Genomic DNA, 13,446 nt, shown 5'->3' on the forward strand with positions numbered 1-13,446 from the left:
CCTGTGTCAGTAGCTATCAGCCAGTGTACATGTGTCAGTAGCTATCAGCCAGTGTACCTGTGTCAGTAGCTATCAGCCAGTGTACCTGTGTCAGGAGCTATCAGCCAGTGTACCTGTGTCAGTAGCTATCAGCCAGTGTACCTGTGTCAGTAGCTATTAGCCAGTGTATCTGTGTCAGCAGCTATCAGCCAGTGTACCTGTGTCAGTAGCTATCAGTCGGTGTATCTGTGTCAGTAGCTATCGGCCAGTGTATCTGTCAGTATTTATCAGCCAGTGTATCTGTGTCAGTAGCTATCAGCCAGTGTACCTGTGTCAGTAGCTATCAGCCAGTGTACCTGTTTCAGTAGCTATCAGCCAGTGTACCTGTGTCAGCAGCTATCAGCCAGTGTACCTGTGTCAGGAGCTATCAGCCAGTGTACCTGTGTCAGTAGCTATCAGCCAGTGTACCTGTGTCAGTAGCTATCAGCCAGTGTATCTGTGTCAGGAGCTATCAGCCAGTGTACCTGTGTCAGTAGCTATCAGTCGGTGTATCTGTGTCAGTAGCTATCGGCCAGTGTATCTGTCAGTATTTATCAGCCAGTGTACCTGTTTCAGTAGCTATCAGCCAGTGTATCTGTGTCAGCAGCTATCAGCCAGTGTACCTGTGTCAGTAGCTATCAGCCAGTGTACCTGTGTCAGGAGCTATCAGCCAGTGTACCTGTGTCAGTAGCTATCAGCCAGTGTACCTGTGTCAGTAGCTATCAGCCAGTGTACCTGTGTCAGTATCTATCAGCCAGTGTATCTGTGTCAGGAGCTATCAGCCAGTGTACCTGTGTCAGTATCTATCAGCCAGTGTACCTGTGTCAGTAGCTATCAGCCAGTGTACCTGTGTCAGTATCTATCAGCCAGTGTATCTGTGTCAGGAGCTATCAGCCAGTGTACCTGTGTCAGTAGCTATCAGCCAGTGTACCTGTGTCAGTAGCTATCAGCCAGTGTACCTGTGTCAGGAGCTATCAGCCAGTGTACCTGTGTCAGTAGCTATCAGCCAGTGTACCTGTGTCAGTAGCTATCAGCCAGTGTACATGTGTCAGTATCTATCAGCCAGTGTACCTGTGTCAGTAGCTATCAGCCAGTGTACCTGTGTCAGGAGCTATCAGCCAGTGTACCTGTGTCAGTAGCTATCAGCCAGTGTACCTGTGTCAGTAGCTATCAGCCAGTGTATCTGTGTCAGGAGCTATCAGCCAGTGTACCTGTGTCAGTAGCTATCAGTCGGTGTATCTGTGTCAGTAGCTATCGGCCAGTGTATCTGTCAGTATTTATCAGCCAGTGTATCTGTGTCAGTAGCTATCAGCCAGTGTACCTGTGTCAGTAGCTATCAGCCAGTGTACCTGTTTCAGTAGCTATCAGCCAGTGTACCTGTGTAAGCAGCTATCAGCCAGTGTATCTGTTTCAGTAGCTATCAGCCAGTGTACCTGTGTAAGCAGCTATCAGCCAGTGTACCTGTGTCAGTAGCTATCAGCCAGTGTACCTGTGTAAGCAGCTATCAGCCAGTGTATCTGTGTCAGCAGCTATCAGCCAGTGTACCTGTGTCAGTAGCTATCAGCCAGTGTATCTGTGTCAGCAGCTATCATCCAGTGTATCTGTGTCAGCAGCTATCAGCCAGTGTGTCTGTAGCTTCTGACACAGGTACACTGGCTGATAGCTGCTGACACAGGAATGCTGGCTGATAACTAATTTCTAAGATACCTTGATTGAGAACTAGAGAAATATATGTGTTTTTTTACATATCCTTCCCTGTTCATGCTACCAACCGCTGGTTGTCTTTGTTTGTGTGGGAATCGGAAATCTTTAATTCTTGCATTCGACAAGGTTCAGTCAGTCACTCACTCCTTGTTTCTTCCTGTTGTAGACCAAGTTTTCAAGATGTCATCGCTCTATGACACTCACCTAACAGAGGCAGAGATTGATCTATTGAAGTACAGGCTAAAGTCCAGGATTGACAGCAGCGGTACAGACAGCCAGTGCCATCTTTGGGAAGGTTCCGTAGACAGCGACGGCTACCCAGTGCTCAACACCACTCTGAGCGGGAGGAGGCGTATGAGGCTACGAGCACACAGGGCGTGGTATTTTCTGCACAACTTGAAGGAATTCAGTGGTGTGCTAACTGTCAGCCACCTCTGCCACATCAAGTTGTGCATGAATTTGAGCCACTTAACACTGGAGCCAACAGGGATCAACACCCAGCGGAAGGCATGTGTTCAGGCGAAGCACTGCTTCCACCATGGCCATTACATGGACTGTCTGGACTTCTCATAGTTATACACCAGTGTCATCAGTCTCAAGACACAATGATGCTATTCTGCCTATACGGTGATGCTATACTGCCTACACAGTGACTCTATACTACCTATACAGTGATGCTATACTGCCTATACAATGACTCTATACTACCTATACAGTGATGCTATACTGCCTATACAGTGACTCTATACTACTTATACAGTGATGCTATACTGCCTCTACAGTGATGTCATCAGTCTAAAAGACACAGTGATGCTATACTGCCTCTACAGTGCTGCTATACTGCCTATACAGTGCTGCTATATGTACCTCGTTGGTGGAACCTTATACGATTATCCTAATAATTCTATACCAATAGAGCTTTCTTCGCATCTATTATTGTATAATTCTGAGACAAGATGAAGAGAAATAAGGACATAATAATGAACAAAAACATGTCCAATGTTAAATATAATTTTGTTTGTTTTGAAATATTCTTTTGAGTATTTGCATGATTACGTAAAATTGATGCCAAACAGGTGCGTGTCTTGTCTAATTAGGACACACGGTAAATTGTTTATATATTCAAGACATTATTCAAATGGTGTAAGCAGTCATTTTATGTTGTGTCGGCAAGGCGTCAAAGTCCGTTTTACACATCCATCTTTTCCATACCATGAACGAAAATTAGGAGAGAGATATATTTATCAAAATACCAGTGTCGTCTTTCTCCAGGTCATATAGAATGGTGTCATTTTTTCAGTAATTCATTACATTTGATGATAAGGCTAGTGTTCCATTAATAATAGTGCAACATTAGTGAAATTACACTTGCACATTCAGGAGAATGTTGGAATCTAAGGACTAATCTATAGGTTAGATAGGGCCATCCATTTCGCTATTGGGGCGGTCGGGTAGCCTAGTGGTTAAAGCATTCGCTCGTCACGCTGAAGACCCGGGTTCGATTCCCGACATGGGTACAATGTGTGAAGCCCATTTCTGGTGGCCCCCGCCGTGATATTGCTGGAATATTGCTAAAAGCGGCGTAAAACCATACTCACTCACTCACCCCATTTCGCTATTACTTCTTCTTTTATGAGGTACGATTTCATCGTTTCTCATGGGGTTTTTTATACCTAAATGTTTTCAGTTTCTATATGGATATTTGTGTTGGGATAGTTTGGTTCCTCGTGAACAAAACACCAGGAAAATATATTGTCCTTACCCACAGCTAATTCTCACCAAGTGACCTGAGTTACAATAAACTAGTGCTAAGCATAGCGGAGTTATGCCCCCTTTACTTTGTACGTGTGAAACCACTCTGTCGCGTTTTGACGTCATAGAGAAAATCAGTTTTCGTAATTTACGGCAGGCTATTTTTTGCACAGAATGTATGTAGTTATACATTCGCATTTAACTCCATTTGATATATGGTTATGTCGTTCAGATATGAGGTCGTATTTTGTTCGCTCACACTTTCCGTAAAGCTGCTAAATTAAAAAAATCGTCGCACAGTACTTTTATCGGCGTACGATAAAAAGAGGCGTAATTTGCTGTTTTTCAAAGCAGAATAAATTCTCGGACAACACTTCGCAGTGACTTTTCCTAAAACCGGTTTAATATTTGCAGTTAAATTTACACCACCAGATAGGAAATTTAATATTCTCCACCTCTGCGTTATTTTATAGCCAGGGGTACATCCAGTGCCGCGTGAGCGCAATTCTCGCACAACCGTCACTTTTTCGATCTCAGGAAAATGTGCGTCAGACAAAAAAATCGGCACCCAGAGGGTTAGAGCCGCTTCACGAGGTGTAGGTACAGGTGTTTGATTCTAGCGTCTCAGATACGCAGCCGACTGATTTGAACATGGTATATTTTTTTCGGTTCCTCTGTTCAAATTTCAAAGAAAAATTATTCTAAAAGTAGTTATTTTCGTTTCCCAAAAAAGAAGACAACAATGGATAAAGTGCTGTAAGATTCACGAGGATGGATGGAAAGGTCCGTTGTGTGAATCTCGCGTTTGTGATGCTCACTTCGACACTTGCTGTCATGTTTCGCGTGCAATGTCTGCCAGTTGTTCGACTGATCGGAAACAACTACGGTCGGATGCTGTACCATCCTTATTTGGAAACGCAAGCTCCTTCCCAGCGCCTGACACCTTCGTTACACTCTCGGTAACATCGCTGCCACCAGTGTGGCCGCGGCCATTACAAGAGTCTTGAAATTTGGCCTCTAACCCCAAATGTAGTAACGTTCATACTTTTGTTTATGTCTTTGGGAATGTCATTATAGTAAATTTTGAAAGGGTTTGTGACTGACCATGTTTTCCAGATGAATTTACTTTGTTGTTTGCATAATCAGATTGGTTCGAGATTGCGGACTAACGGAAAATCAACCAACTTCTCCCTTACATTCTTACTATATCAATAACATGATAGTTTTAATGAAATAGATATTCAAATTGACAAACAAATAAAGTAATTTAGCAGGGGTAAGTGTTTTCGGCGTCACAACAGTCATCATTTGTTTGTAAACATAACGGTAATTCGGTTGCGAGTTCAACTCCAAGCATGGTTGGGGCCAGCTATTCACAGTGGGGAGTTTTGACTGGTGGCAGCGATAGTATAGAGAGCTCCGCGAACGGGCAATCGCTGTGAGGAGCTTGTTGGAAACGGGATCAAGGGACAGCACTCCCATCAAAACCCTGACTGGAGTGTTTTTGTAAACAAACGTCGTAACGTCGAAGCATCTCGGGTAAGTTTGATGTATGCAATATCACATAACATCTAAACACGGTAGCATATAAGGTAGCTGTTTAACACAGGAATAAGCTAGTATTTGTTCATAGTTTCACTAGATACATTAGAGATGTCAGACGTGCGTCTCGTTCACTTCCTCCTTCACTTACACTCAGACATCGACATTCGGCGATCAGCTGATCGCAGTACCACAGTATGCTGCTCGGTTTTGTGATTTTGATGGTTGACATATGTGTGGTAAGTAATTTTCACGTAACGAACTTCATCGATTGTTTGTTTGGTTTTTTAATTTACAGTCGTTCACGTTCACGAGCGATAACAGTGAATATGAATATCACTACCCCTTGATACCCGAGGGCAGTCAGTGTTGAGAGGGACCGTCTGAGAGACCTAACTTACACATAGTCCCTCTAATAGGTCAGCAGATGCCGGAACTGACACAAACCATCTCATTACGCTATTTAGCGACAACAAAACAAACTACACGCATGTCATTTAGCATTTAGCATGATTAGACTGATTTAGCATTAACTGAAAATTATACCCCCCAACTTTTATACCAAGGTTTCGTCCGTCCGGCTGTCCGTCCGAAAACTTTGTCCGCACGATTACTCTTAAACTATTCAGTGGATTCATCTCAAACTTAGTACATATAATCTGTGTCATTTGGAGGGGTGCAGTCAAAAGAAAAAAATGTTTTTATTAATTTTCCATTTTTTTATGAATTTTTCAAACACTAACCCTATCCATTATTTAATTTGAAACTACTGACACACTAGGCGGGTCGGGGGTATTAGTGAGCCACGCTCACTTTTGCCATAGTTCTCATATTTCTGGAAAGACAAGCATACATATCTGTAGTATTCTGTCTTTGATGCAGTTAAAATACACAAATGACTTACATATAGATCTATAGTTAATTGATAATATGATGTTGAATTTTTGTGAATGACATTGATGACAAACTTGTGAATGTTTGTACTATTTCTATCAAATGTGTAGTGTGGAAGCAAGTCATGCCAGACTCTGATACCCTCAGTCAGGTCAGCAGGTGCTCAGAAGAGCCTGAATACATCCTGGTGCACGGTCGCTGTCCAGTGTACACCGCAAACATGTGACCATGATACACAGTATGAGGTAATAAATTCATATTTCAAAATAATCAAGCAAAAATTTATGTAAAAAGATTTTTTTTCATAATTGAAATATGTTGTACATCTGTTATATTCATGTGATACTGTAACAGGATTGGCTCTTGAGCTAATGTAGTGTAAATGGTATATCTCTGGATGTAACTGACATTTTCTTCATCTAATTATGGCCCTAATACTATCAGTTCATTGTAAACTGGTGACATTTGTAACCAGACACCAAGTGAGGCTGACAGCAAGCATGATACACCTTACACAAGTGATGATGACAGTGACAGTGATGAAGACTACCACCCTCTTTCAAGCCAAGTCAGGTTTGAGGAATTTCAGTCCCAGCAAGAGTATGTATTGTATGTACCGTTATCCAATTCATATCAAATCTACCATAGCATGAAATATTAAAAAAACATTTGAACACACAATCTAACATGTACAATCACTTCACAGTCAATCAACAATTTGAATATATTTGTAATTTGACAGTTGTTATTTTAAATTTCAGGTCCCTCAATCATCATCTTGAAGAAACAAAGTTCCTGGTGTTCAAATCCAATTTGTTGTCATTGTTCTTGTTTTGCAAGTTATGCTTTTGTTCATGCAGAGCCACTATTTATAAAGTCTGTGGTAGTCTTGTGACTGTGCAGATATAGTGCCTTAGACACAAAGAGCATCTGTATTTCTGGAGTAGTCAGCCAGTGCACAAACAACTGCCACTAGGCAATTTGGCCATAGCTTGTGCTATTTTCTTTAGCAGCCTTTCCCCAGTAAAGGCCCTGAGGAGCTATTCAATACTGAACATGTACAGCATAAACAGATCAACTTTTCATAAGATCCAGAGAGGCTATATTGTTCCAGCAATTTCAAGAGTGTGGGTGAAACATCAAAAACAACATCTGCTTTAAAGAAAGGAGAAATCCATACGCCTGGCAGGGGATGCAAGGTTTTGCTCACCTGGACACACAGGTAAATCCACATTTTTTTTAGGTAAATTGTTTATGGATATTTTGCTAACCAATTGCTTGGGTAAGCTGAAATAGTACATGTATTTCAGAGTGAAATTTCGTCCAATTTTTTTTTTGTATATATGTGCCAAAAACTCTTGAGACTACAAGCCCGAGTATGGCTCTCAGCATTACTTTCAGGAAAATTTAGTGTTATTATAAGGACTATTATCAGCTGAGGTTTTTGGACTGAACAGAAGTTTACTAGATTTGGGCTTCTGACTTTTGGCTAAATTGTCGACTGTGTACATGTGCGATGTAGCTTGTTTAGTCTTTAGTATTCCGATGTGTGACTTGGCTGATTGTGTGTAAGCATACCCGTACCTGACAGAAATGATAAATGCCAGGGCTGACTTAAAACTTAGAATTGTTCATTGCCTTTGATATGTGTAATGTAACCAAGTATTAGAAGAAGACATAAATTGCACTGAATGTTATGTCAGCTTTATGTAGTCTCTGTGTTTTTTAACATTGTTACAGCCAAGTATGGAAGCTACACCTTGAAACCATGTTTTGGACATCCAGTTGGTACAGGTAAGAACACATATTCTTGTCATAACAAGGATTCATGATGCAGTAAAAGAAATACATACAGTTAAATACACCAACTGCACATGATGTGACATGACCATGTTGAGTTGTGTCCAGTGATACTTTCAGACATCAAGTACTGACAGTGTTGATGTTGATCATCTCTATACAGGTGTGAACAACTGAATTTCTATTGTTCTATACTCAACAACAAAAGTTCCTGTGACACCAATATTTTAGTGCATTTTTCAAACAAGAAAAGTTTGGTTTTCAATATTGTAGTACATGTATTGAATCAAGTCACAAAAACACGACTGCTACAGAAAAGCATGCATTCCATTCAAAGGTTGACTTTTATGCAAGCCCCATGCATTTCACTACCCAAGAATGGGTATAAAAACATGTACGTTAACGGGATTCCGTATGCGTTGTTTAACAACAACCACTCAGAAAAACAACAAAATCCGAAAATGAGCGTCTGCGAGCCATTGGTATGCTTGAAGCAGGATCGAGTCAACCTGATGTTGCAAGACAATTTAACGTCCACAGAAACACCTTTTGTTTTTTATGGCAACGTTGGCAACAGACGAATACAGTCAGAGACCATCCCCGGAGTGGCAGGCCACGTGTAACCAATAATCGACAAGACAACTGGATTCAAACAACACACCTACGAAATCGATTCCAGCCAGCAACAGTGACTGCAAGAAGCATCCCTGGCCTTCGACAAATATCTTCACAATCCGTACGTTGTCGCCTCAGATGTGTAGGAATTGTCGCCAGAAGACCCGCCAGACGTCCCATTTTGACAGGAAACGACCATCACGCACGTCTACAGTGGTGCAGACAGCGTCTATGCTGGACAGCAATGCAGTGGGGATAAGTTCTATTCACTGAAGAGTCTCTCTTTCACCTCAGCCACAGCGATGGACGGATTTGAGTGTACCGACTTTGAGGTGAACGTTACGTCAATCATTGTGTCATGGAAGAAGATCGGTTTTGGGGTGGCAGCGTTATGGTATGGGGTGGGATTACAGCAACACAGAGGACCTGTTTGATAGTGGTAGAGGAAAATCTCAATGGACAGCGCTACCGCGACGAGATCATCGGCCCTGTTCTACCGTTTTTGCGTCGTCATGGCCCAGGCATAACCTTTCAACATGACAACGCCCGGCCTCATATTGCTCGACTTGTTCAGGATTCTCTTCAACAAAACAACATGAATGTCATTCCCTGGCCGGCTCGCTCCCCTGATTTCTCAGGGATGTGGGATGAGATGGATCGGCGCCTTCGACATCAACCAAGTGTTCCACAGACACTCCAGGAACTTAGAAACATGCTCCAGTAGATATGGACAGATATCCCACAGGACTTTGTGCGACGCCTGGTCCATTTCATGAGATGAAGATGTGTTGCTTGCATCGCAACCAGAGGTGGACACATACGCTATTGACTTGTAAATTGACATTTTGGCATGTTCATGTTTTTTTATGAAATCATGCATTTTCTAAAGTCAGTATGGCAAATTAAACCATTTGAACACTTACAGGAGTCATTTATGTGTTGCAAACTGAAATTGTTTCAGATTTGGTAAAAAACATAACTTTGCATTAAATCTTATTCAATGTCACAGGAACTTTTGTTGTTCAGTATATTTTCAGTCAAATGAGGTGGCCAATTATAATGCCATGGATCTTGAGGAATTAAAAAGGGGCCTTGCGCTTCTTCAGGCAGCCAGGGTGGATGTTTCAGACATCATTACAGACAGGCACACTCAAGTTAAAGCCTACTTAAGGAAGGAGGAAGCTGGCATTCACCACTGGTTTGATGTATGGCATGTAGCTAAATGTGAATACATATGTTATACAAATCATCAATATCAGCATGATTAGATTGTAACTAATGTATTTTATCACCTAAAACTTAATAAACACACTTCCAGGTCATTTCTGTTCAATATTATCATTATATGACATCACTAACCGTTGTACTGGTAGCTTTTAATGTTTTCAGGCATTTACAAGAAACTTTAAATAATCAGCAAAAAGAAAGGCCTGGAAATAATCAGCTTGTGGGCACATTCTATTTCCAATCACCTAAAGTGGTGTGCTGCGACCAGCAAGGGCAATGCCGAGGAGGTGCTAGCTAACCACATAGCTAACATCCACAGTGCTCATGGTCCAAGCTTCCCTTCATGTTTGCATGGGGAAATTCAAGATAGAATTGCTGCTGGTATGTAAAATAAACCAATAAGTTTCATAATGTTTGATACAAAAGAAATTATCTGCCACAAAAATAAGTGTTTCTCAGAAAAAAATATTTTGTCTCATAGTCTTCATAAAAAAAGTGTCAGTGTCACTGAACAACCAGTCGGACCTGGAATATCACATGCTCGGCCCCTAATACCTTTTTGTATTTGCTAAAAGTCATATTTTAACTTTCTTGATTTACTGACAAGTGTAACATGTTTAGCGACAAGGGCTGTGTAAAGATACTCACCACTAAAGATCAATTACTATGCCCATTGTTTGTGGACATTTTTTCATGACCCCCTCCTTCCCCCAATAAAAATAATTACCAGATTACCAGTCCCCAAATAATTATCAAATTCATAACTTATTTAGTAGAAAAAATATAATACTATATATAAGTATATATATTATATTCTCCAGGCACACGAGCTCACAGGGAGAAAGTAATCTCAAGTCCAAATATCTTCTTAAAGACGTAGCTAAACCGTCACCCCATGGGCAGACATCACATCTTGAAGGATTTCATAGCGTGATATGCCAATCGCTCCCAAATTTTACCACTATCATTACCATGGAATGAAGGCAAGGTATGTACTGTGATGCTGTAAGAGACACAAAAATAAAACTAGATCATGGGACACTTATCTTCAGCAAACTCCTAGCCAGGTTGACCCAAATTTATAGAGGACTTAATGATTGCAGAATCCTACACAGTTGACTGTCAGTGATAAAGTATGGCATTGCAGTAATTGCAATGAGTAGGCTGTGACTGGCAGTAGACTCCAGACAATTGTAGCATGTAGCTTTCTCAGTCTTGATATCAGAAAGTTATATATATAAAACGATCAATCAATGTAATTACAATCTGTGACAATAAGAATACTGTAACAGGTTGCTGATGTCTGCACTCCACTTCAATGAGAATGGTAATCGGCATAATGCACACACCAAGACTGGACAAGAGAAATGGAGTGTCTCCTATCCTAAAAGCAGAAACTGGGAAGCTGCTGTTGAACCCCTCAAGACATATCCAACATACGGTATGGATGTTATTGGTGATATGTGGCTCCACATGAGATCCATCAACTTTTCCAAAAACATATTATAGACTTTTCGGGAGGCTGATACCTGTTTTTATGGACCTGAAATAGATGTTAGCATATTGTGTAAAATCTTTTTCAATACAATGAAAAGCTGTTATGTGATTTTGGTGTTATTTTTTCAGAATATGTTGGTGAACTGCTACAGGAAGTGTCAAGAGTTTACAAGTTGTAACTTTGCGAACAACTCCCTCAGTGAGCACCAGCCACCCTGCATAACTGACACTCATGGAAAGAAACAACAAAAACAGATTGTTGTCAGAAATCATAAAACCAGATTTCAATAAAACAGTGAGTGAGTGAATTGGGTTTAACTCCGCTTTTAACAGTATTCCAGATATATCACAGCATCAACACAACAGTATTTATTTTAGTGAGAATACCAGTATATACATCCGATGGAAATGTTTCATGAATTTTATGTACAACATAAGAAGAATAACTTTTCGATTGATTCTGTCCTAATTTTTGCCAAATCCAGTAGGTGAATCTCCTGTAGGCCAGATGTCGGTAGATTCTGAATGGCATGGGAATAATTTTGAATACACTGCATTAAAAGTATTGCCATTTTTAGCTTACAAAAACCTAACAAAAAATATAGTTATAGATATAGTTATAATATAGATAGTTGTGGAGTGGTTCTAGGGGGTTCATGCAAAATGGTGTTTTGGGGATTTTGATAAATATATTATAAGTTTCCATGGTAAAACCTTTGACATAGACTGAAAATTACAGTATTGCTCGTTTCCAACCAGGTCTCAAAACCTGTACAATATATATCTCCACCAAACCAGGAAGACAGATAGGTCAAGTAGCAAAATGGTACTTTTTGATTGTGATTTTTCAACAAATATTTTTCAAGCATCCATGGCAACAATTTTCATATATACTCACATTAAAAAAAAGTCGAGTATGCGGTATACATGTTATTTATTTTCAACAGTAAAGACAAGAAATGCTAATAGGGCAAGATTGACAAAAATTGGACTGAAGACAGTTTAATGGATAAAAAGGCAGATGACATAATTGTTTTTTTCAAATGTTAAGGGAGTTATCATGATATAACATTTATACTAAGTTTTCCTATGATAATTAGATCCACATCAAGTGCTTTTATCATGAGTGTAATATTTATACATGCTTTCATATAATTATAGTTTAGCAAGTAATACTTATCATCAGGTAAAATGCATATATAAAATATCAGTAGTTTCAGTTATAGCTTTTTAGGTAGATGCTAGCCTAAGGTAATGGGAGCGCATCTCCTAGACATACTATTCAATAAGACAAGAGTTATGTCCACATAGTTTAATAGATTTGAAGCTTTTAGATAAATACTAGCCTAAGGTATCAATATCCCATCTCCCAGACAAAAGATCTGTCTACATAGTCTTATAGATTGCCTTGAACTATTTTATTTAAGTAAATCTGTCATCACCTATATTAGAATAACATTCAGCAATTACTTCAATTTAGACTCATTAAGGATTAGCCCCCATACAAGCTGGTCTACAATGATACCATAATCTCTTTCCAAGCACCCAGTAAATATGTCAACAAGATTAGTGCCAACAGGACTAACAGGATTAAGTATTCACCTCTGTCTAGCCATTCATTTAGTAACCCATCGTGTATCAACCAATCATATTCCTTTTTATTGTTCTAATTTTTGTTAAATACATACTAAAGCAAAATATTAGGCAGAAAGGGGTTTGACGCTCATACCAAGCAGATCTCTCTCCCGCAGCCCAGAGGGTTGTACCGACTCTCTGTGGCACCCTCAGCTATTTTCTAAGATATTGTAAATTGCTCAATGTTAATTGTGATTAGTCTCCTGTGACTCCGGCTCTTTGCTGACTAATTCCCCAAAGAAAACCAGCACGCCATTCTACCGAACAGAACCATAATAATACCATAATAGCTTACACTGTTTCGGGTCAATACCCAAAATGTCAGTCAATACCTGGTGTGACCACCATTAGCATTGATCAGTGTCACACATCTCCTGTACACTGAGGGGATCAGACGATTTGTGAAGGCCCTAGGGACACATCCAGAGCAGCTGTGCGTAGTTCAATCGGCAGTTGTAGGGACTGGGCGCACATTGTGCAGACGCCTTTGAACCTCATCCCACAAGTGTTCGATGGGGTTCAGATCAGGGCTGAGGGCTGGTCACGGTAGCACACGGATGTTGTGTTGTTGCAGAAAGGCCATGGTAGCTCTGGCAACATGGGGATGAGCGTTGTCCTGTTGGAAAATGTGTTGTTGATGTTGTGCAAAAAATGGAACAACGTGGGGTCTGATCACTTGGTCGATATACCGCTGAGCAGTGACGCAGTGTCCCCGACCTTTACCAACATTCAGAAAGCACATGGGTCAAAGTCTCGCATTAA

General features: G+C 40.5%; 1 long non-coding RNA gene and 1 pseudogene across 1 annotated transcript; both read left to right on the forward strand.

The window, feature by feature from the left end:
- The first annotated feature begins 4,919 nt into the window (after positions 1–4,919).
- On the forward strand, positions 4,920–6,927 carry LOC124126176. Its single transcript, XR_007218909.1, has 3 exons — positions 4,920–5,013; positions 6,021–6,155; positions 6,386–6,927. It is a non-coding gene; the product is annotated as an uncharacterized LOC124126176 (long non-coding RNA).
- Positions 6,928–9,258: 2,331 nt separating this feature from the next.
- LOC124126177 lies at positions 9,259–11,357 on the forward strand (annotated as a pseudogene).
- The last annotated feature ends 2,089 nt before the right edge of the window (positions 11,358–13,446 follow it).

The sequence above is a fragment of the Haliotis rufescens genome, unplaced genomic scaffold (assembly GCF_023055435.1).
Source record: "Haliotis rufescens isolate VD_foot unplaced genomic scaffold, xgHalRufe1.0.p SCAF_68, whole genome shotgun sequence".
Lineage (NCBI taxonomy): Eukaryota > Metazoa > Mollusca > Gastropoda > Lepetellida > Haliotidae > Haliotis > Haliotis rufescens.